Source organism: Brachycentrus maculatus, unplaced genomic scaffold (assembly GCF_059751285.1).
Source record: "Brachycentrus maculatus isolate JH-2025_06_01 unplaced genomic scaffold, ASM5975128v1 h1tg001005l, whole genome shotgun sequence".
Taxonomy (NCBI): domain Eukaryota; kingdom Metazoa; phylum Arthropoda; class Insecta; order Trichoptera; family Brachycentridae; genus Brachycentrus; species Brachycentrus maculatus.
The window spans coordinates 106,027-130,184 of NW_028281723.1; the positions used below are offsets into that span (position 1 = coordinate 106,027).

General features: G+C 30.0%; 1 long non-coding RNA gene across 1 annotated transcript in view; it reads right to left on the reverse strand.

Moving 5' to 3' along the window:
• Window positions 1-13,798, reverse strand: part of LOC148299656 (uncharacterized) — a 109,434-nt gene extending 95,636 nt beyond the window's left edge. Inside the window, exon 1 of the long non-coding RNA XR_015839051.1 lies at window positions 13,501-13,798. This is a non-coding gene — a long non-coding RNA (uncharacterized LOC148299656). The remainder of the gene's footprint in view (window positions 1-13,500) is intronic.
• Between the last annotated feature and the right edge of the window lie 10,360 nt (window positions 13,799-24,158).

A 24,158-nucleotide genomic window follows, 5' to 3' on the forward strand; every position in this document is an offset into this window, starting at 1 on the left:
TATATATATATATATATATATATATATATATATATATATATATATATATATATATATTTATTTATATATACATATATATAAATATATATATATATATATATATAAATATATATATATATATATATATATATATATATATATATATATATATATATATATATATATATATATATATATATATATATATATATATATATTTATATATATTTTTATATTTATATATATATATATATATATATATATATATATATATATATATATATATATATATATAAATATATATTGTGTTTTATTGAATGTTTTTCACAAATACTTTGTGGCACATTTTATAAACATTATAAAATGAAACAACTTTATTTTAACCATATTAATTATTAGTACACTTTATCCAACCGGTTTTGACAAGAACCTTGTCATCATCAGGGTTTATGTACTTAATTCTAAAACATTGAAATACTCATTAATTACCCTTCCCTTACCAAAAACTTCCCTACACTCCGCACCAGAATCACATCTTTTGAAAATGACTAGCTCGCATAAACAAAATGTGCATTATCGATTTTTTCTGGCAAAAACAACATATTATCTGAAAAGAATTATGGTTGGAAAAATAAATACCGCATAAAGAAAAACAACGGATGAATAAGGATTAATCTTACAGGCATAAACATAAGGGATGTGTTGTGTCGTGGAACATCTCCATAAGGAATAATGGGTAACCCTACGCAAGAGAAAGTAAATTGGATTTCTTATCTCGGAAAAGAGAGACATTGTTTAAATTATCTAAAGTTGATTTCTAGCGTGGTCTTAGCGGAAGACTTAACAGCTGGAACTTCTATGTATACCTACCATATTTTAATAAAAATTAATCACTTGAATAATCCACTTAATTGAGTTTTATTTTTATTTACGACTAGTTTCGAAAACGATAATTGTTTTCATCTTCTGGTACAAATTAAAAATGGTTGTATATTATTAGTTTTAATTTGTACCAGAAGATGAAATCAATTGTCATTTTCGAAACTAGTCGTAAATAAAAATAAAACTCAATTAACTGGATTACTTAAGTGTTTAGTTTTTATTAAAATAATCATGTCATTCCACAAAGTTAATGCCGAATAAAAAAATAATGTACCTACCATATATTGTAAAATACCTATATATATACCTATAAAAATATATGCATCGTGTCTAATAAGTTTCAGGAACGATTACAAATAACTCAAAATATTATTGATTCAAGTTTATTAAATTTTCTTCAAAACAGGCTATATTTGAAGCAAAACACTCCTTTCTATGAACAATGTACCATAATTACAATATATGCATTTTACAATATCCAAACTTGCCCACCACAAGCAAATAAAAAAATGATATTGATGTGAAAAAATAAGATTTATCCAACAAAGTAACTAACTAACTATCACGCAGCGTGCCTAGTCATCATCTTTTCATACAGACACTTCGCTTATTTCGACTCCTGACTAAAGTAGATTTTAACAAGATCTAAGAAGTAGATTTTTAACATTTTCAAACACCGTTTCCGTGAAAATGATGCGAAATGCATCGAAATACGTGTCACAGTAGATTTAAAGAAATAGTGGTATTTACAAAATAAAACATTAATTAAAAATGGACACATTGTACCACAAAGCGACTGCCGAGTCAATAAATGAAAGAATTGCTTCTACTAAGTTGTGAATACGAAAAATACGCGTAAGATACTTGCTTAAAAATTAAAAATTTAAATTTCCAGAGATATTTTGTTTTACAAACGACGAAACATAATATCCCAGAGAAACGCTTGTAATCTTCGTTGGTTAAATTGCCCCATTGAACTCGATTTTTAATATTCACTTGCTTTGATAACACCGTTGACCCGAAAAGTTTTTTGGTGAAACCAGAACAGATACTTATCTTTAAGTAAGTCTTAACCCTTTAAATCCTTGTTTGAGAAAACAAGAGAGAGTGGTTTAACCTTCAACCGCACCAATGCTCTTAGTTGCTTTAAGTTGTTACTGAAAACAACGCGTTGAAATTCTAACAATTTTTTTCGTTTTTTTTTTTGAATTTCCTATGAGAATATGGAGGTCTTGGTATTTACAAAGCTTGCTACCTGTCTTTGGCTGGTTTAAGTGATTTAATTATGCACTTGCTAAATTCACCATTCTATCCATGATTTGAAATCAAATTACATAACTTTTGAAAATATCAACTGACACCATTTAATACAATTTGTAATTGAGCAGAAAACTACATAAAATGTTGTAAAATGTATTATTTAAATTTGATTAATATTAAGGCATTCATATCTTATTAGTTGTACCCAGGCACACGTTGCTGTGACTCAGTCTGGTTAAATTGAAAATAAAGAAAATATGAAACTCATATTTCTAATATGTTTAATGTACACAATATTTTAGTACACATAGAAGTAATAAATAGGGTGTACAATATGTTAGCAGGTGTCAAGAAGAACGCTTTGCACTATTTTATTATATTTTTATTTATTTATTTAGGTTGACAACAGCAACATATGTCAAATAAAACATTAAAAGATGTACACTAAACAAGCCAATTATTGGTAGCCACAGAAACATAAAGATCAGTACAAAATAATTAGTGTAGAACTAGCAAATGAACACGTATCTATGAGAGAAAATGTGCATGTGTGAAGTGTGTAAGAGGGTGTGTGAGTGATGTTGATTATAGCAGGGACATATAAACAATGCTATGATCAGTAATAAATTTTGCTTGTGTTGCTGCCACATTCAACAGATGGCGCTGCCATTACAATCAAAAGGGCTCGCATTCAAATGAACCATTGCGTTAAAAAATCAAAGCAATCGGTTAAAAACTTGGGATGATTTGGTGATTTGATTGATGAGAGCTTCATTCATTGCCAGATCATTTTCCATACATACATCATACATTTTCGACACTATTAGTTACAAAGCCTCGCATGTATTCTTATTCTCATTCACGGAACTTCTCTTTTTTCTTATTTTTAGTTATAACTAACATTTATTTTATTTTACCATATAAGCAAGTCTCCTTGAGAAGCACTGATAACTAAAAGTTGAACAAAAATAAATTTCGTAAAACAAAATCGTTAATTATCTTCCGAAAGTTTTGTTAGCAAAAAGACATTAATATTATTACTTTCAAAAACAATTTTCATACCCCTCAAATAATCAAATGACTTGCGCAAAACTTGAAAAATATCAGCTGTAGGTAATAGCATTACTGTGGACTGAAAAAAATAGGAACAAAAAATGTATATGTACATTTGTTACTGACCTTATTACAAAAAATTATTATACAGATGTTCACAAAAGTCAAACATGTGAAACAAATAAGTTAAATTGTAATTTATACATCCCTCAAATATACTAATGACTTGCGCAAAACTAGAAAAGATATCAGCGGTAGGTAAAAGTATTCCTCTGGACTGGGAAAAATAGAAACAAAAAAAAATATATGCGATTATCGCTCACTCCTTTCAACAACGTCTTGAAAACATCAAAAAACTTGATTTTTCGTTTTTAAAGTTTAAAAATACAATTAAATGTACTAAAAATAAATATCCAGCTACTTATTGAACTTTTTACTGTGCAACAAATCTTTTTAGGTAAAACCTGAATGTTTTTTCTCCATTTGCAAAATGTAATGAAAAAAATCTCCATTAGTTTATTTAAAAAAAAAAGAATTAAACAAAACCTTTTCATCAAAATGCAAAAACAACATTTTCTGCCCTGTAGCGGGTAAAAATTAAGTTTAAAATATGCCACTTTTGTTGGGATATAGTGCATTTTCTGGTCATTCTGAAAACATGCACAACTACAAATTGACGATTTTTTTTTATATATGACGTTGTTGAAAGGAGTGAGTGATTTGTTACAGAACTTAACAGTTACTTAATAACCTTTCTTGACCGGAGTACAAATAGAAAAGTTTAATAGATATTGATGAAAATAAAATTTAAGAAACAAATAGTTATAGTGATAACTTGCACACCCCTCAAATATAATTTTTTAGATCTTGTGGCTGTCTGTACGTTACCATAAAGTGTAAATTATAATTTGTGTGCTTTACTAGGAGGTGCTTTCTTGTGGTATGTCTGGTCAATTCCCAAATGCATGTATGTATAAGAATTGTTCAAGTTTTCAATTGTTTGACGGTCGTAGGTTGTAATTTGTTCAATATTTTATCTCGGAAACGTAGGTACTATTTTCATATTTAAAAACAAAATTAAACTCTTATAATAAACCACTAAATGAGTTCTATTTTACTTTACATGACTAGTTTTGAAAACTAACAGATATTTTCATCTACAGGTGAAAATTAAAACCAACGAGCAAAAATACATATGAAAAAGGCCCTTCTTTAACCCCCCCCCTCCCCCCTTTATTTGTAACCCTATAAACCTTTTTGCTAGTTAGTTTTTATTTTCACCTGTAGATGGAAACATCTGTAAGTTTCCAAAACTAGTCATGTATAATAAAATAAGACTCATTTAGTATTAACAGTACTTAACTTAACTAATGCTGAAGCAATAAATAATACTATTTTCACATTCATCAAAGATGAAGAACAATATGGTAGCCTGGGCATTTAAGGGGCTGACGACCGTCATAGGCTGCTTTAAGTGATCACTTACACACGTGTAACATTCACCAATTCTACCCATTATTGACAGTCACACTACTCAAATTCTTAGAAGTTCTATATATATGAACCGATTCAGAAACATTGTTCTTGAAATAATATCAAAATTGACGCCTCTAATTGGAGATAATCCAGATTTGTGAACTAGCATTTGGACACACTCAAAATGTTTTAAATAATAACATCGTTGAATGATGCATAACTCATACCACCCAAACCAAAAATCCCATACTGTAAAATAGACTGACATAAAATCATAGACAAACCGGATGTAGAAAAAGACTGTCTTCCAACTTCTGCTCATGACATCCATCAGAAAACGGAAATTCAATGCTTGCATGCTCAAAGTGAAAACTAAAAAAAATTGCTTTCTCTATACGAGAAAAAACATACATAATGTCTTGAACTAAAAATTTAATATCCAGTTTAAATGTAGTTCGCCTCTGTAGTGTAATGGCCAGCACGCTCGGCTACCATTCTGGAGGTTCCGGGTTTGATTCCCAGGGGAGGTCAAATAAATATAAGTGATTTTTTTCACTGTAATATTTATTCAATATTACTCTGGACTGGTACCTGAAGTGGAGGGCTGATCACCTTTCCTTCACGTGTAAACGATCAAGTTAAATTAATATGAAGCTGTGCCCTATGCACCATTAGGGTGCGTATAAGGGTTTTATTATTTATTAACATAATATCGATGGCCCCTACGTAAAGTACTCTATCTGCTAATCTGTTACTTTACAGGAGAGAGCTTAGAAGATTTTTTCAGCGTATTTTATTTATTAATTAACGATTTTGTATGAAATTCTAAACCAGTATTACACATTAAAAAACACTAAAACTTTATGCCTTGTCAAAATTCAGTACTTACTGTTTTAGGAGTTCAGTTCATTTTGAAAATTCGATGTAGATAGCGTCTTATACGCCTGAAAACTAGGCGTAATTTATTTAATATATATTTTTGTTTATTTATATTTATAGATAACAGTCAGTTGATAACATAACCAAGTATCTCAAAATTGACAAAAATGTATTAAGAGCACTTTACGTCGGGCACGTCGATATGACCGGATGAAAACCAAAAAGTTTTTCGGTATTTGCGAATTCAAATACAATAAACTAGATGCCTTTGTTCGTGCATATTTACACTATACTTTATTTGAGTTCGCCTGCGACCCCTTCATTTTGGGTGAAGTCATGTGACCTTTTATCATTTGTTATTTACTAAACATACTTATTTATCTTTATTTAAAAACTTGAGGTAAAGCGTGCAAGCCTCTATGGTTCAAATGGCATAAACACGATGCAATAAAAAATATTAATTATGGAACTAAAATAAAATAATGGTCTATTTAAAAATTTAATTGTAGATGCGTTAATATGTATAAGCATACACATACACAGACAGAAACAACTTAATTTCGTGTCACTTATAAGTATTATATGTATATATATATATATATATATATATATATATATATATATACAAATATATATATATATATACATATATATATATATACATATATATATATATATATATATATATATATATATATATATATATATATATATATATATATATATATATATATATATATATATATATATATATATATATATATATATATATATATATATATATTTATATATAATATATTCCGTAATGTCCTTAGTTTCGTAAACTTTCAGTGCTCCACATCATACGTCCTTTCAATCAGTGTGATAATTTATTCGTTCCACATGTCCAAACCATCTCAACCCACCTTTTTTTGCATTCATGGTGCCTAATAATTGATAATTTCATCTCAGCTTTGCCACCAATTTTTTGCCACTAATTCGTATGTAAGATCCCATTTAGACTGCATTTAGTCTACCTTTATCCTTAATTTACTAACTCTATCACGTTTTTACATTAGTATCGTACAAGGCCTCCAATGTTTACTTCCAGCTTAGCTTTTGCTATTAGGCTTTTATTTGCTATAACTGATGTTTATGTTCAGTGTTTCATTCACTATGTTCCCAGCAGTCAATCTCTTTTCAATATATTTATCAATATTTCCATCCATAGACAAAATACTTCTCAAATAAACAGAATCATATACCTATTCCACAATTTCCTCATTAACTAATATTTCACACCTATATCTACATTCATCTCTTTCAAAAACCATAAGTTTGCGAACATTCATTACAAAATCATTTTCAAACAAAATTACCTATATGTGAAATGAAGGATGAACTTTGAAATTTTCATAAACGATTGAAATAAATAAACATCAGCTATAATATTTATTAAAAGAGTTGTTCTATTGCAACGCTCAACTCCAAATCACGGCTTTTATCACATTCACAAAGAGATCTGTTAAAATGGTCGCTGAACCAAGCACGGGTCGAATTCGTAAATACTCTCTTTTTGCCTTTCAAAATAAACCACATAATAAATTTTGTAAAAACCTTTTTCAAATAAACACATCCAAAGGGTTAATCCTTTACTAAGCACCGAAGGCTCAAAACTGGATTGTAATCATTTAGAAATGTTTCCATAGCTCGATATATTTCGACAACTTGTATTTTTTCACAATTTACTTAAACGATTGCTTGGCTCCTGATTGACAATTTACAAGCAAATAGTTTACTAGAATAAAATAACAACTTTGTAGTTTTTTCCAGCCGAAATAAATGTGGAAATAACTATTAAGTTGTTATTTTATTCAATAAAATGCAGTTTCGCCACGAAATATCAGTATAAAACTTAATCAAATAATTTTCTCACAATATTTTGAGTGTGTCCAAATGATTGTTCGTAAAGTCAAGGTTTAGCTCAAGTTAGGAGTTCAATTAATATAAAGACTTTCCATATTATTTTTTGACATCTCAAAGTTGAAGAAGAATATGGAAGTCTGGGCATTTACGGGGCTGACGACATAGGCTGGTTTAATTGATCACTTTGTACACGTGTAACATTCACCAATTCTACCCATTATTGACAACCACACAACTCAAATTCTTGGAAGTTCTATATAAATGAAAAATTTTAGAAACCTGGTTCTTGAATCACTAGAATTTCACTTGAAATGCCCAGTCTTCCATATTCTTCTTCATCTTTGATGAGATGTCGAAAAATAATATGAAAATAACTCCCGTAATTGGAGATAATCCAGATTTTGTGAACAAGTATTTGGACACACTCAAAATGTTGTAAATAAAGATTTTTTTTGATATTTTAACACAAATGAAGATAGAAGGTGAAGAAGAATTTGGAATTATTGTCATTTATAGTGCTATCGGCTGGTTTAAGTGATCGTTTTATTGAGCTATAATATTCACCATTCTACCCATGATGGCAAATCCTACATTTTAATTTCGGCACCATCTTTGATCGAGTTTAATTAAAAATGATCACTTAAACGTTTAATACAAAAGTTTAGAGAAACAGTGGTATTTAACAAGTAAAACTTTAATTACAAATCACTAAACACTACTTTACAAGAAAATTATCAACATTCGATTGAAAGACCCCACTATGGTGTTAAGAATATGTGGAACCAATAAACTATCATATTATTTTACGGAATTTAAGTTAAGAGGTGGCTTAATATTGTGTACATAGTTTCACATTATAACACCATATCATTGATTTCTACTTAAAAGTTAAGGCTTGCTTAGTTTCTCTTGTAAATTCAAACAACTGCTTAAGACCACTCTTCACGGAGAACCTAGCGGTTAATCTTTCAGACTTTGAGCCAGGATTATTTCCCACCAAGCAGAAAGGAGGCTTTAGTAACGGTCAGAAAACTTGAGGCTTTACATAATAATAAGCATCAGGGTCAGGTTTAATAAATTAAGGGAGAAAAACCATTATAACCACGTGAATTCATTATATCACGGGATTAAATACTTCTGGTTAGGACTGGGATCATGAACGTTTTATCTAACGTATATCGGTAAACATTGCGTGGGTAAATTAAGCTACAAAAATGTTCGATTAATTGTTTCGGCATTCACTTTGTGGTAAGACATGATGAAATTTTAAATGAAAAACACTCGTTTTTTTACCACATGAGTTTATTTTATGACGACTAGTTTAGGAACCTATGCTTCCATTTTCAGGTCTAAATGAAAACTATTTAACTTTAAGACCTGAAGATGAAAGCATATCTTCCGAAACTAGTGGTCACTAACCAAAAAACGAGTGTTTTTCATTTAAAATTTTAAAAAGAATGTTCGTTTCAAATCAATAACTTTTTTATATCTTCTGCATTAGTCTCTTCATTAGAAGTGTTTATATTTAATGTGAACATATTTAACCAACCCGAAAATCAGTTAAAATACCCAACATTGTTATATACTCGTTAAAAACATGCGTTTTTTTTAACATAGATGAGGAAGACATTCAATATAATGTGAATTTTAAAAAAAATGTCAACTTTTTTTTTTTAAATACAAATTGTAAATTGTATTTTTAGGCGTCTCCTAGTATGTCAGATAAATTAATGAATGTCTCAGTTAAAAAAACTAGCTCAACCTAACCATAGTTGGTGCCGAGAACTCACAGTGCCCTATGCATCATCAGGTACGAATAAGGATTTGAAGAAGACCGAACAGCTTGTGGCACGACGCCCAAATAATCACATGAATAGGGCATTAATTTATCGTCGAGAACAAACGAGAAACAAAGAGATTTTTCAAACTATCACTAGTTTAGATTTACGATTGTTTTTGCCCAACAAATAAAGGAAATGAATTTAATATACTCCGTTTAAAAATGCTGGAAGAATTTTGACCTACATTCCGACTATTTGGGGTTTCTAGCGTAGCGAAATGCACAATGTTAATTCGTAAGAATTTCGCCATCAAATTAATGTAGCTGAAACGCTCGTTGAAATATTTATTTTTATTTTAAGAAAAACAAGATAAATTATGGAATATCTCATGCGAAAATGATGCGAAATGCATCGAAACACACGTCACAATAAATAAAAAGAAATAGTCGTAATTACCAAGCAAAATTTTAATAAAAAATTGAAACGAATATTATCACAATGTGACTGCCGAATCAATTTATGAAATTATTGAAGCTTAAAAACCTTATGACTAAAATAGTCAAAATGTATAGGGAGTAACGTTGATTAAACATTGTTCGGAATCCATTGTATTATGTATTTAGGTTTAGAAAGAAGATAAAAAATAATTCGCTTATATTTTGACTTTAGTTTATTATAAATAAGTAACTAGGTAACATTTAGTGAGTTACTGGTTTCTAGAAGAGACATATCTAGAATTCGCTTGCCAGACTATGCGGGTATGTACATGATTGCGGCTATGTTGTTGTCACCAATGTGTGACTAACATACCCACATATTAAATGCATCGAAAAACGTATCGAAATTCGTTTTGAATAATAGTGGTATTGACCAAGAAAAACTAATAATAAAAGTTATAATTAATTATATTATAGAAATAATATAAATAAAATTATTGAAGACAGTAGGTACGGTTAAAAAGATCAAAATGTAAAGGGAGTGACGGTGTTTAAAAATACTATGGAATGTATCAATATACGTGTCGCAATAGGTTTTTGGAAATAGTGGTATTTACCAAGTAAATTTTTAATTAATAATGGATGGATATTACCGTAAAGTGGCTGCCGAGTAAATAAATGATATAATATAAGCGAGTATAGCTTAAAAAATAAAATTTATATTTTATAACGGTGTTTTAAAATCATGCGGAATGCATCGCAATACGTGTCACAATAGATTTGTCGAAAAATTGGTATTTACCATTTAAAATGTTTAAATAAACCGTATAGCGTCTTCACACGGTTTAAGTGATGCGTTTGTACTTGAAGTACACCTATATTACCATATTTATATTCAAACATCAAAATTTTGCCTGTATTAATAAATATAAATAAATTTTGTAATTAAAATCAGGTTATTTTTTGACATCTCATCAAAGATGAAGAAGAATATGGAAGTCTGGGCATTTACGGGGCTTACGACCGTCATAGGCTGGTTTAAGTGATCACTTTACACACGTGTAACATTCACCAATTCTACCCATTATTGACAACCACACTACTCAAATTCTTGGAAGTTCTATATATATGAACCAATTTAGAAACCTTGTTCATGAATCACTAGAACTTCACTAGAGACATCTGTTGGTGAGATAAATGTTACACGTGTGTAAAGTGATCACTTAAACCAGCCTATGACGGTCGTAAGCCCCGTAAATGCCCAGACTTCCATATTCTTCTTCATCTTTGATGAGATGTCAAAAAATAATATGAAAATAACTCCTGTAATTGGAGATAATCCAGATTTTGTGAACAAGTATTTGGACACACTCAAAATGTTGTATTTAAATCCTGCATACATAATACAGGCTTTTGATACTAGATATACTTCAAAAGACTCTCCCTTAGTATAATGGTATCCTAGAATGAAGATCTTCCATACTCAAGTCCATTTATCATAATTTTATTCAAGTGTGAAATTGATACAACATATTACGTATGAAAACTAACCTACTTACTATCACATCGCTTTCACAGGGGTAGGCAGAGAACGCCACGTCACTCTGTTTTAGTATCACTAAACCATCTTCGCCCCTACGACATTCATGCATTTCCTTATACATACCTCCTGACCCGACCGCTTTCAAGTACTTGACATACTTGATCATGCTTAGTTTTCTTCTATCTTCATTTGCTCCTGTTTATACTTCTCTATTTACCTGATAAATTTGTTTTGCCGTTATTCATCCATTCGTTCCACACACGTCCAAACCATCTCAACACACCTTTAATATTTTTCCTTATATTACAATTTAAACATGTATTTTACATGATTTTACCGCACTGAAAGATTGCATTTTGTTTATATTCAGTCTACTTTTATCCTTTTTTTGCCAACGTATTTGGATACACTCAAAATGTTGTAAATAAATTAACTGGTCAAATTATAAGCTGAAATAAAAAAAAATATAATGATATTTTCTGACGTTTCTCATGTATGTGATTATAATCCAGGATTCGGACCTCACATACTAATATAAGAGTTTCTACTTAGTAAAAGTATTTCTGCTGCTTCTTTTCATCTCACCAATAGATGTCTGTAGTGAAGTTCTAGTGATTCAAGAACAAGGTTTCTTAATTGGTTCACATATATGGAACTTCCAAGAATTTGAGTAGCGTAGTTATCAATAATGGGTAGAATTGGTGAATGTTACCAGCCTATGACGGTCGTCAGCCTCGTAAATGCCCAGACTTCCATATTCTTCTTCATCTTTGATTAGACGTCAAAAAATGATATTATTTTACCCAATTCAAATCTGATTATATAAGTCAGCCTCACTTTGCGCGGAAGTCAAGGTGTACCTCTTCCTTCTTTTATCTTCCGAGTACAGTTGCGACAAGCTCCCAGGACGACAGAACCCATTTCCGCATATCTTTGGCGACACCCACCTCCCTGTTAGAGAACCACAGATTCTCGAATAGAAATTTCATTAAAACGTTGAATCCCCATTTTCTTTTTATAATAGTAAAATATATCAAGAGTTGAATAGTTCAAAATTACTTTTTTTACACGTATCGGTTAAAAAACTATATAATACCACCATAGTAAATATTAAACAAAAGTGGTATCACGTTTTAGTACTAAATATATTTAATAAAGGGATATTTTCTTGGTAGACTATTATGATGAATCGTTATGGTACAAAATGTAAAATATTATAGGTAAACGTGATAAGATATATGTATGAAGGGATGCATGAATGTGGAAGAGGCGTTTTTTTTTTTTTTAAACAGTTGAGTGGCGTTATTTTTTTTCTACTTCTTTTGCTGGGAAACGGTGTAGTGGTTAGATAGCGGTCTAGGGTAATAATAAAATAAATATAACACAACGAAAACATTAAAATCGTTACTAAAAAATTACGCTCCTAACCACCCTCCAGCACAATAGTCTAACGAGGTAACCACTATACTCAGACACACACACATATATATTTATATATATAATATATATATATATATATATATATATATATATATATATATATATATATATATATATATATATGTATATATATATATATATATATGTATATATATATATATATATATATACATATATATATATAAATATATATATATATATATATATATATATATATATATATATATATATATATATATATATATATATATATATATATATATATATATATATATATATATATATATATATATATATATATATATATATATATATATATATATATATATATATATATATATATATATATATATATATATATATATATATATATATATATATATATATATATATATATATATATATATATATATATATATATATATATATATATATATATATATATATATATATATATATATATATCTAAATATATATATATATATATATATATATATATATATATATATATATATATATATAAATATATATATATATATATATATATATATATATATATATATATGTATATATATTATATATATATATATATATATATATATATATATATATATATATATATATATATATATATATATATATATATATTTATATATATATATATATATATATATATATATATATATATATATATATATATATATATATATATATATATATATATATATATATACTGTATATAGATAAAAAAATATTTATTTACACATGTATGTATATATAAAGAATATTAATTAAGAATAACTTTTTGTTCATAAAAGTCATTTCAGCGGTATTTATTAATATGCTAAATAATTTATTAACTTACCAATCAAACTTCGTTCGAAGTCTTAACTTTCTTCACTAAACGTGATTTCACTGTGTCAAAAATATCGCACGCAAAAGAAATTTCAATAAAAAGTTTCATATATTTAATAAAACATTTATTAATCCGATACTTTTCAAATCTCACACAAAACTTTAGTCAGTCCGAGAATTTTTTCCTCACAGCTTACTTTCATGCCTACAAACTTTATTTAAGTATTTCAAATATGGATTTATTGGAAATTTATTTCGGAAAACTTTGGAATCATCAATGCGACGTTCGTAGATTTCGGCAACCCTCTGTTCTACGATTGCGGGACTACTAAACTACCCTTGGCATAGAGCCTTTTGGTGTATACATTCGGATAGCTCCGCCGCGCTTCGTGTCATTCCGGCGTTTAGAGTCAAATTGCCTCGAACGTAAAGCATTATAGCATACACTTGTGTATTTATTTTAATTTTAAGATTTATTTTGCAACACGATCTTATACGTTGTTTAATCTACTTTTAAAGTAAATTAATATTCACTACTAAACTGTCGTTAACAAACATATCACGACCCCGCATCGTTATTATATTTCTTGTAATCTCTTCGATTTAATGTTTGTACAGAGGGAGGTTTTTCCAATCAAGAAATATTAAACGAATTCAAACCCTGTAGTGAAATTCATTTAATTATTCTTTAATTCGGCACTGTTTTTGTTGTAAAATTGATATATTTTTAGTTTAAATTAAAAAATCGTAATAATTGTTATTTTTTATCAATACCACTATCTATTACGAAATCAATTATATCTTCGATAATGATCCTAAATGCATCGAAACACGTGCATTAGTTTTTGAATTCATTGTTTGTATGTATTGTATTTGTTTACAGAAGTAATACGTTCTTGGATTTTTTTTTGTTTAGTTGAGTTCAGATTTTAGTGTATATTTTATTATTTATATTATTAAGAATTTTGAAAAATAACGTAATTAAAAATGACATATTTATTTATTTATTGTTTCGGCATTCACTTTGTGGTAAGACATGGTGAAATTGTTCAAGAAAACACTTGTTTTTTACCACATTTATTTTATTATAACGACTAGTTTGTTTATATTTAGACCTGAAGATGTCAGCATAGCTTCCGAAACAAGTTAATATAATAAAATAAACGTAAGTGATAAAAAGTGGTTTTGTTTTACAATATATGTAAATAATATTCATAACATTAACTTCGAGGTTGGACATTTTTACTTTTATTTATAAAATATTAGTAATATTTTTTGTCATCTCTGCGGAAAGTAGAAATATTATATATCTCTTTTATTAATAGAAATATAATTTACAAAGAACATTTGTAAAGACATAGAAAGGAGAGTGAATGCTGGGAACAGAGTGAATGGTGCACTAAAATCAGTTTTAGCAAATAAAAATCTATCAGCGGAAGCTAAACTGGCAGTACACAATGGAGTTCTGGTTCCAACCCTTATGTATGGAAGCGAAGCATGGAGTTGGCAAAAGAAGGATGAAAGCAGACTGAATGCAGTCGAAATGCGATCCCTCAGACGAATGTGTGGCAAAACGATGTTTGATAGATGTTCGAATGATGAAATAAGGAAAGAATGTAAGGCTGAGATAAGCATTATCGATAAAATTAAGAAAGGTGTGTTGAGATGGTTTGGACATGTGGAGCGTATGAGTGAAGAAAGAACGGTTAAACAAATTTATGAGGCGAATGTAGTTGGAAAAAGAAGCAGAGGACGACCGAGGAAAACTTGGCACAATCAGGTATGTCAAATACTTGAATGCGGCCGGGTCAGGAGTCGTAATAATCGTCGGGTATGTATGAGGAGATGCATGAATGTAGAAGAGGCAAAGAATTTTTGCAAGGACAGAGTGGTGTGGCGTTCGATTCTCTCTGCCTACTCCTGCGGGGAAGCGGCGTGATGGTTAGTTAGTTGGTTAGTTAGTTAATTTACAATGTTTTTGTGTTTGTTTTACTACACGTTATAATACATTACAATAATGTAACATATTATACATTATAATAAAAATAAAAATAGTTAAAATACATTACAGCTATTACTTTATTACCTGTATCTCGTAAAACTGATCTTATTAAAAATATTATTTTACTATCAAATAATTCACAGTACACTGTAAGTAACTCGATAATGAATTACATAAAATAAAACACAAGGTTATTTTAAATACGCACTAAACTTACTCCTAACTATTTTTATTCCAAAAATCAAACAACCCTTCTGGAATCCGCTAGGAATTTAAAGAGCCCATTCCGGGGTCTTATTCCGATGGGACCGATGTAATTTATCATCAGGCTAGCGTTAAAAATTCGGCAAAGAACATACTGACCGTTTTTCTCGGGGTATTCTTGTATGGAGGGCCGGTGTTAGTTTTATTATACACTTAACGTCAAAGCTTGCGTGTTCAGATTTAAATGGGGTAAATTTTGTTCATTTCCCTGGGTTTATTAAACATTAAATATAATATTATATCACATTTTTTTCAACTTAAGTTCATAGTTATTTTGTGAGTATGTGTCGCAAGGAAAGAGTAATAAAATATATCTTTAATCTTACCTTTTAGATCTCTTTGAAATTTATATAGATCTCAATATTTACTTTTTTTTAATTATTGGCTTCTCGACATAGGTGAACAAGAATATATGTTTGAACATAGCAGAGCTTTTGAGCTATCATAAGCTGATTTAGTGATCACTTTGCACACGTGTAACATTCACCATTCTACCTATGATTGACAACCACACTACCCAATTTTCGGAACCCCTACATATATTGATCAAAACCGTGTCACAGTTCATGAGAGTTCACTATCGACATCTATATTGAATAGTGAGAATTTTATTAAGCAAATCCTCTTTGTATTTATATAAATTCTTAATATTTTATGTACAATTTTTTGCCAAATATATTTGAGTGTGTAAAGACTCCATAAGAGATTTATAAATAATAACGTATATCCTAAGCTAAGCTTAACACATCTCACAAAAGAATTATTAGTATATTTTTATACATTGGAGAATTTGACGTTATTTTCTCGTAATCTATAATAATAAAATCGGGAAGTTTCTCAATTTCCGGATAAGTGTATAACACACGAGGACACAAATGAATAATAAGCATAAAAGAAGGAAAAGTAAGAGATTAAGGCAGTTCATTATCAAAGCCTGTCCAATCACTATTTCGTTGTCCGAGTGCTGTATATATATTATTCCATCAACAATTTAATCGAATTTACAAAATACTTTTATAAAGCTTTTGTGTATCATTACGTCAAACACATTAACCTAAAATGCTAATTCAAAAGATTTATTATAACTTATAAATTTTTTGTCTTATATTTTATAATGCATGGCAAAACTGCTTTAAAATAACTTTATAAAGCTTTTGTGTATCATTACGTCTAACACATTAACCTAAAATGCTAATTCAAAAGATTTATTTTAACTTATAAATTTTTTATCTTATATTTTATAACGCGTGGCAAATTCATATGGCAGTAGGCAGGATATATTACAAAACAGGACCCCATAAAATGGACCCCAAGAATTTCACGATGGGAACCTTGGGAGAACAAAGAGAAGAAGAAGAAAATACAATATGTGTGGTAAAAAGTAGTGAAAAACGAGTGTTTTTCTTTTACAATTGATACAGTGTAGGTATTTAAAAAAATAAATCTCCTTATCATCCATTGTTTACTTTAAGTAATACCACTTTTATATTACTTTTTGTTCGTGTCTACCAGTTTCAGAAAGTCATTCCATCGTCAGGTCATTACAATAAAATAATTAAGATTTGACATTTGCATAAAAATAAAAATTTTAAACAGAAAGAAGACAAATTAATCACAATGGAAATATTTTCTGAAGTTTAAATTTAGTTAGTTATTTACTATGGATAAGTCCTCATTGATTACTTTTTTGTAATTTTTGTGTTTTATTACCATACCACAAAGTTATCAATGCTTTTATTATACAAAATATACGTGTTTTCAATTCAGACAATTCTCGTTATTCAATATTGCCAGCAAGAAAACAGTCGATGTTCGGTTTTAGTTACAATTTCCAGATGTCTGTAAGGCATACTGAGATTGACATATTTGGGCACACTCGTGAACTCATGTGATGGATAAGGCGTTCCTGTAGGCTTTGTTGTCAAGCCTTGTAAAAAGAAGGATTTGCCTGGTTTCGTTTCCTATCGATTTTCTTTCATTCGATTTTCAAGGAGCATAAAGGACAAAGGGTGAGTGAGTCGTTGACATGAATTTGCCTTAAAATAGTAATAATATACAGTTGACCCCCTTACAACGTTTTTTTTATACATAAAAAAATATTTAAAAGAACAATTATAAAACATATTAAAAATAATAAAAAATTGCAGAGACCCATTAAGTCCCCATGTGTTTTTTTTTAATTACCTAACGTCTAAGTGACTCCTAAATCTAGCTACGGCTTATAAAACATTGCTTATCATTACCCTACTCAGGCGTCAACTTTTAAAGTTTCATAGCCTTTGCCTACTCGTGAGTAAATTTACTCTTGATGTTTAAAGTTACCATAATTTCATGTAATTCATGAGTGAAAATTCTATGCAAAAACACTCACCCTGTGTGTTTTGTCTTTACAGTTTTTTTACATACGTTTTTTGTTGTTTTTATCTATTGTTGTTGTTGTAAAAAATAATTAAAATTGAATGAGTTTAAGTATTGTATTAAAATAATAATGACATTTTTCCAGATATAAGTAAATATTTTTTAAATTCACATAAAAAATATATTTCTAAAATAAAATTATATAAAATCATTCCTAAAACTCTTACCATAAAAGTAGAAAATGTAGAAAAAATAACATTGTCGTTATTTTGTTTTATAATTATATAAGTGGTTAGTGTTAAAAATAGTTTTAATTTTATTTTAAGTAGCGGAAATGACTGTAATCAGTAATTTAAATATATTTTAAAAACATCAACTTTCCTATAACGTCCCCTATGATAACGCGGTGCCTATCTCAGCGTTATAGGGGGGTTGACTGTACTTTCATTGACGTGTTTCAAAGGATCGATTAAGATATTTTGCAATTTTATTTTGTAAATATTTTATTATCTGTTTTGCTTCATCAGCCTAGGTAATTTAATGGTCAGCAAGCACGGCTACGGTACTGGAGGTCCCAAATTCATTTCCCAAGGGGGGGGGATAAATTAAATAGTGATTTTTTCACTCTTATATTAATTCAATATTTCCCTGGACTGGTCCTGAAGCAGAGATCTGATCACCTTTCCTTCATGAGTTGACTGCATTTTTATGATGCAATGCCCTATGCACAATCGGGTGCGAATTAGGGCTTAAAAAAAGGATTTCATTAATTTACTTGGCAGTCTTATTGTGCTAAAATCTATCCATTTTTGAACGGTGTTTGAAAATGATGCGGAATGCATCAAAACATGTGTCTAAGTAGATTTTTATAAAAAGCTATATTTTTTAGTAAAACTTTATAAAAAAAATTAAAAGAATGACTTATAAATGTCTTTAAGAACAGTGTCCGACGATGGTTGCTTCTCGTTGGAAGGGACAAGGTAGAAACTGAGTCATTTAAAGTCCAGGTGTAATTATTTTATTTTAAAACCTTTTTACTGTAAATTTTTATTGTTTGTATTGTACGTAATGTATAAAATCTAATAATAAAAAATACAAATAATAATTAAAAAAAATTGTATTAACATGTTATTATTTCAGCTCAACACAGACCATGCCTAAAGAGCCGTAATACATAAAGTAAAAAAAAATATGTGTATCTTTAAAATAAAAATTCATTTTTCCTAAATTTAGGACCACACCTTTTGTTGGAAGCCTCTGGAGTCGTCGGACGCTATTTTGTCCACAATTTCGCTCAGATCATAAACACTAAGATTCGACTTACTGTAAATTGTAGCGGATGTACGAGAGAAGCAGGGTGAGGCGTACTTTATACTTTAGTTAGAAAATGAACAACGCTGTTTACAAGGTCATCCGGGCGGTTTACGGCCGAAAGGAAATAAGTCCCATTAATCAAACAACTGATGTTCTTTATGACGCCATAAAACACAGAGTTGGAAAATTGGATGGCATCCAAATCATTTATGCTCAATGCCTGAGTACTGACTTATTTTCGCCCAGATTCAAATGACTTATTTTATTTCAATTTTCAATTTCAAATAATTAATAAATACATTACAAACTAACATTTAAGGCGTAAACATTAAAAAAACAAATTAAAAGTAAGCAAGAAGACTCTTGTTAAATGTGTAGAAGAATCCCGCTTCGGAAGACTCCTTCAGACACATGGAACAGATCAATATCCAATGTGATATTGTTCAACATAGCGGTAGCTCTTCCTACAGGCATAACCATTGGCAGGTTGGTCCTGTGTATAGGAATGTAAAACAATCTATGCCGACGCTGTCTTAGGTAACTATCGGGAACATACAGACCAATGCTCCGGATAATTTCAGGATTATCGATCATACCGCGCAACAATCGAAAAAAAAATATATTCCAAGATATACAAGGGAGAGTAATCATCATAACACATTCATTGATGATAACCATAAACATGTCAACAATCTAACTCACTAACTTACCACTAAGCTACATTCCGCAGGGGTAGGCAGATAGGATAGAACGCCATGCTTTTCACTCTTTGCAAACAATAAAGATATTTCGTAATTATATTTAATTACCTGTTTTGTTTTGTCCGCCTAGGTAGTGTTATAGTCAGGACAGGTCCCGAGTTTGATTCCCAGGGAGGTGGGTCAAATAAATATAAGTGATTTTTTCACTCTAATATTTCCTCAATATTAGCCCTGAAGCTAAGGGACGATCACCCTTCCTTCATGTATTAACACTGCATTTATATCGACGTACCCTACGTAAAATGCTCTAATTACATTTTTGTCAATTTTGAGATATTTGGTGTACGTTATCAACTGACCGGTATCTACAAATATGAATAAATAAAAATATATTTATAAAATAAATTACGCCTAGTTTTCGGGCGTATAAGACGCTATCTACATCGAATTTTCGTAATGAACAACCCCTAAAATGCTAATTTCTTAATTTAAACACAACATAAAGTTTTAAAACGATTTAAAACATCGTTTTATCGTGTTATTGAATGTATAATACTAGTTTAGAATTTCATTAAATAAAAAAAAAAATCGTTGAAAAAATCTTCTGGGCTCTCTCCTGTAAAGTAACAGATTTGCAGATAGAGTAGGTACTTTACGTAGGGGCTGTCGATATGATCCAGTACGCTTTGTACTTGCGGATGAGGGTAGGAAGAAGAAGAAGTGGTTATTAGTCACTGGTAAAATGGTGAATGTTACTCGTGTATAAAGTGATAACTTGATATGTCTTACGCCTTCTAAACACCCAAAATTTAATAATCTTCTTCGCCTTTGTTGAAATGTCTATTTAAAACTTCACAAAACGGACATATGCCACTCTTGCCATCACCCCCGCAATTCAGAAGTAATCCTGTGTAAGCTTGACAGTGAGATTTATGGTTATGATAGTCACTAGGCTACAGGATAGGGCACGAGGCTATAGCCCAGAAACGAATAGGCCTAGATCTTACACCGTGTTATACCGTATAACGTTGCGCTACGGAGCACTAAACCACCGAGTACACATTTTATCGCATAATAAATATAACAAGTCGATCATGGTCGACGGTCACTCTGCTTAAATCAATTCTATCCGTGGCTGGAATTAGGGTACGGCTGACTTGAATCTGGAACGATTGGATTCTGACGAAAAAAGGGTCTGTAACATTTTGAGTGTGTCCAAATACTTGTTCACAAAATCTGGATTATCTCCAATTACATGAGTTATTTTCATATTATTTTTTAACATCTCATCAAAGATGAAGAAGAAAATGGAAGTCTAGGCACTTACGGGGATGACGACCGTCATAGGCTGGTTTGAGTGATCACCTTACACACGTGTAACATTCACCAATTCTACCCATTATTGACAACCACACTACTTAAATCATTTGAAACATTATTCTAAATATAGAATTTTCAAGAATTTGAGTGAATAAGTGTGGTTGTCAATAATGAGTAGAATTGGTGAATGTTACACGTGTGTAAAGTGATCACTTAAACCAGCCTATGACGGTCGTCAGCCCCGTAAATGCCCAGACTTCCATATTCTTCCTCATCTTTGATGAGATGTCAAAAAATAATATGAAAATAGGGTCATTTTGGCGGCTCGTCATGTATATAAACGTAAAACATTAATTAAAAATGGATATATTTTACCACAAAGTGACTGCCGAATCAATTAATGAAATGCTATTCTTCTTCAAGTGTCATGTGCCCCTCACTTGAGAGTATGTATCCCTGTTATGGGCAGCTGTTTTGGTGATGACAATGACGATGATGACGATGACGACGATGACGACGACGACGACGATGATCACGATGGAGACGATGATGACGATGATGACGTTGATGACGATGATGACGATGATGACGGTGATGACGGTGATGACGGTGATGACGGTGATGACGATGATGACGATGATGACGATGATGACGATGATGACGATGATGACGATGATGACGATGATGACGATGATGACGATGATGACGATGATGACGATGATGACGATGATGACGATGATGACGATGATGAAGATTGTGACGATGATGACGATGATGACGATGGTAATGATGATGATAATTTATAACGATGATGATAATGATAGAAATAGTTAAAATCCTAAACAGGATATAAATATAAGCAACATTGTTCCTCTTCATGTGTCAAGTAGTCGAGAGTAAGTGTCCCTGTCATGGGCAGCTGTTTAAATGATTATGATCATTATGATGATGAAGATGGCAATGATGACGAAGACGAAGATGCTGATGACAATGATGATAATGTCAAAAATAAATCACATCATCATTTTGATAATTGGAGTAAAAAATAAAAAAATTAAAAAAAAACAAATAATAATATGAGAAATAATTTTTAATGATACCTGAAATATCTCTTCACTTCAATAAATTTTTGGAAATAAATAAGGTAACTTCTTATAAATGTCAGATTCCTTTAAAAACTCAACTTCTGAATAATAAAATAATATTATGAGATACGAATATACTAACATACTTATTTCTCAAAAAATCGAACGAGAAATTTATATTATCGTCTTAAATTTTACACCTTTGATATTTGAAACCAAATTAAGGCAATTTCTTTTATTATCATCAATATTACTATTTTTTACCTCATTTTGTATATGTATATGATAAACACAGGATATATTGAGGTTGATTGACCACACAAAACTATTAAATTCATATTAGTAGTCTGCAGATGAAATTTAATGTATTCAAAATCTGTCGACTTGCACACAGGTCAATAAAAATGTTGAAACATGACCAAAAAATTGTTTTTGTCATTTATTTGATTTTATTATCATCCTTGGATAATGGAAATGTTTCTGGGCAATCTAGTGATGTTTCTACGACTTGGGTGAGAATCGTATTTAAATTAAAAACATTTTAAGTGTATCTTTTTAAGTGAAATATTTATTTGTCTGCGTAATTGGAGGGCATGTGTGTCTAGATGTATGGATGTGAAGGAGGCAAGGAGTGTATGTCAGGACAGAAGAGTGTGGCGTTCCATCTTTCTGCCTACCCCTGCAGTGAAACGGCGTGATGGTAGTAGTAGTATTAGTAGTAGTAGTAGTGGATATATATATATTTTTTTTTTATTAAAACAAATTTTTAATTTCATACTATTTCTCTCAGCCTAAGCAACTCATTATTAGAAATAGGTATCAAGTTGTAGTAGAGTGGGTTCGAACCGAGAAACTCAGACTTTAGAGTCCGCGACACTAACCACGGGCCACAACCTGATACCATTTGTATATTAAAAGTACAGTGAACCACTTAACCAGCCTTAACCAGCCTTAACCAGCCTACGACAGGTCATAAGCCCTATAAAAACCCAGACTTCCATATATTTTTTCATCTTTGTTATGATGTCGAAAATGTAGTTTAAAGACGTAGTTTAAATTTAAAGACGTCAATTACTATTACTGACCCTTTCCCCCACCCAATAGTGCAAAGGGCACTTCGTTCATGTATGATAATTTGATCATTTACTGCATGAAGTCAAAGTGATTAGTCCTGTTTTCCAGGTTCACATCCAGGATTCTAATATATCGCGAAATACTTAAAGGTTAAAAAAAAACTTTTTAATCAAATTTCGTTTAAAGTTTTGTAAAAGAGCTTCACGAAATACAATACAAAGTTAAAAACGTGTTTTCAATTAGAACATTTTTAAATCTGTAAATTTTTCATACAAATTTTGTGAAAATTAACCTTTTTTAGAGATCATTAAAGTATAAGTTTACAACTAAAAGATGATACTTTTAAGCTTCATTGTATAATAGATTTATATTATCCACTGACACTTCGTGATGGAATTGCATTTTTAATATATTATTAGATTAAAACCAATATTTCAGCTTTTCCACTTTATTTTTATTTGACCAGCGACCGGGTTTCGTCGTTACCGACATCATCAGACTGGTTCATTCAGGTTCATTTTATAAGAAAGTTATTTTCGTCATGTATAGT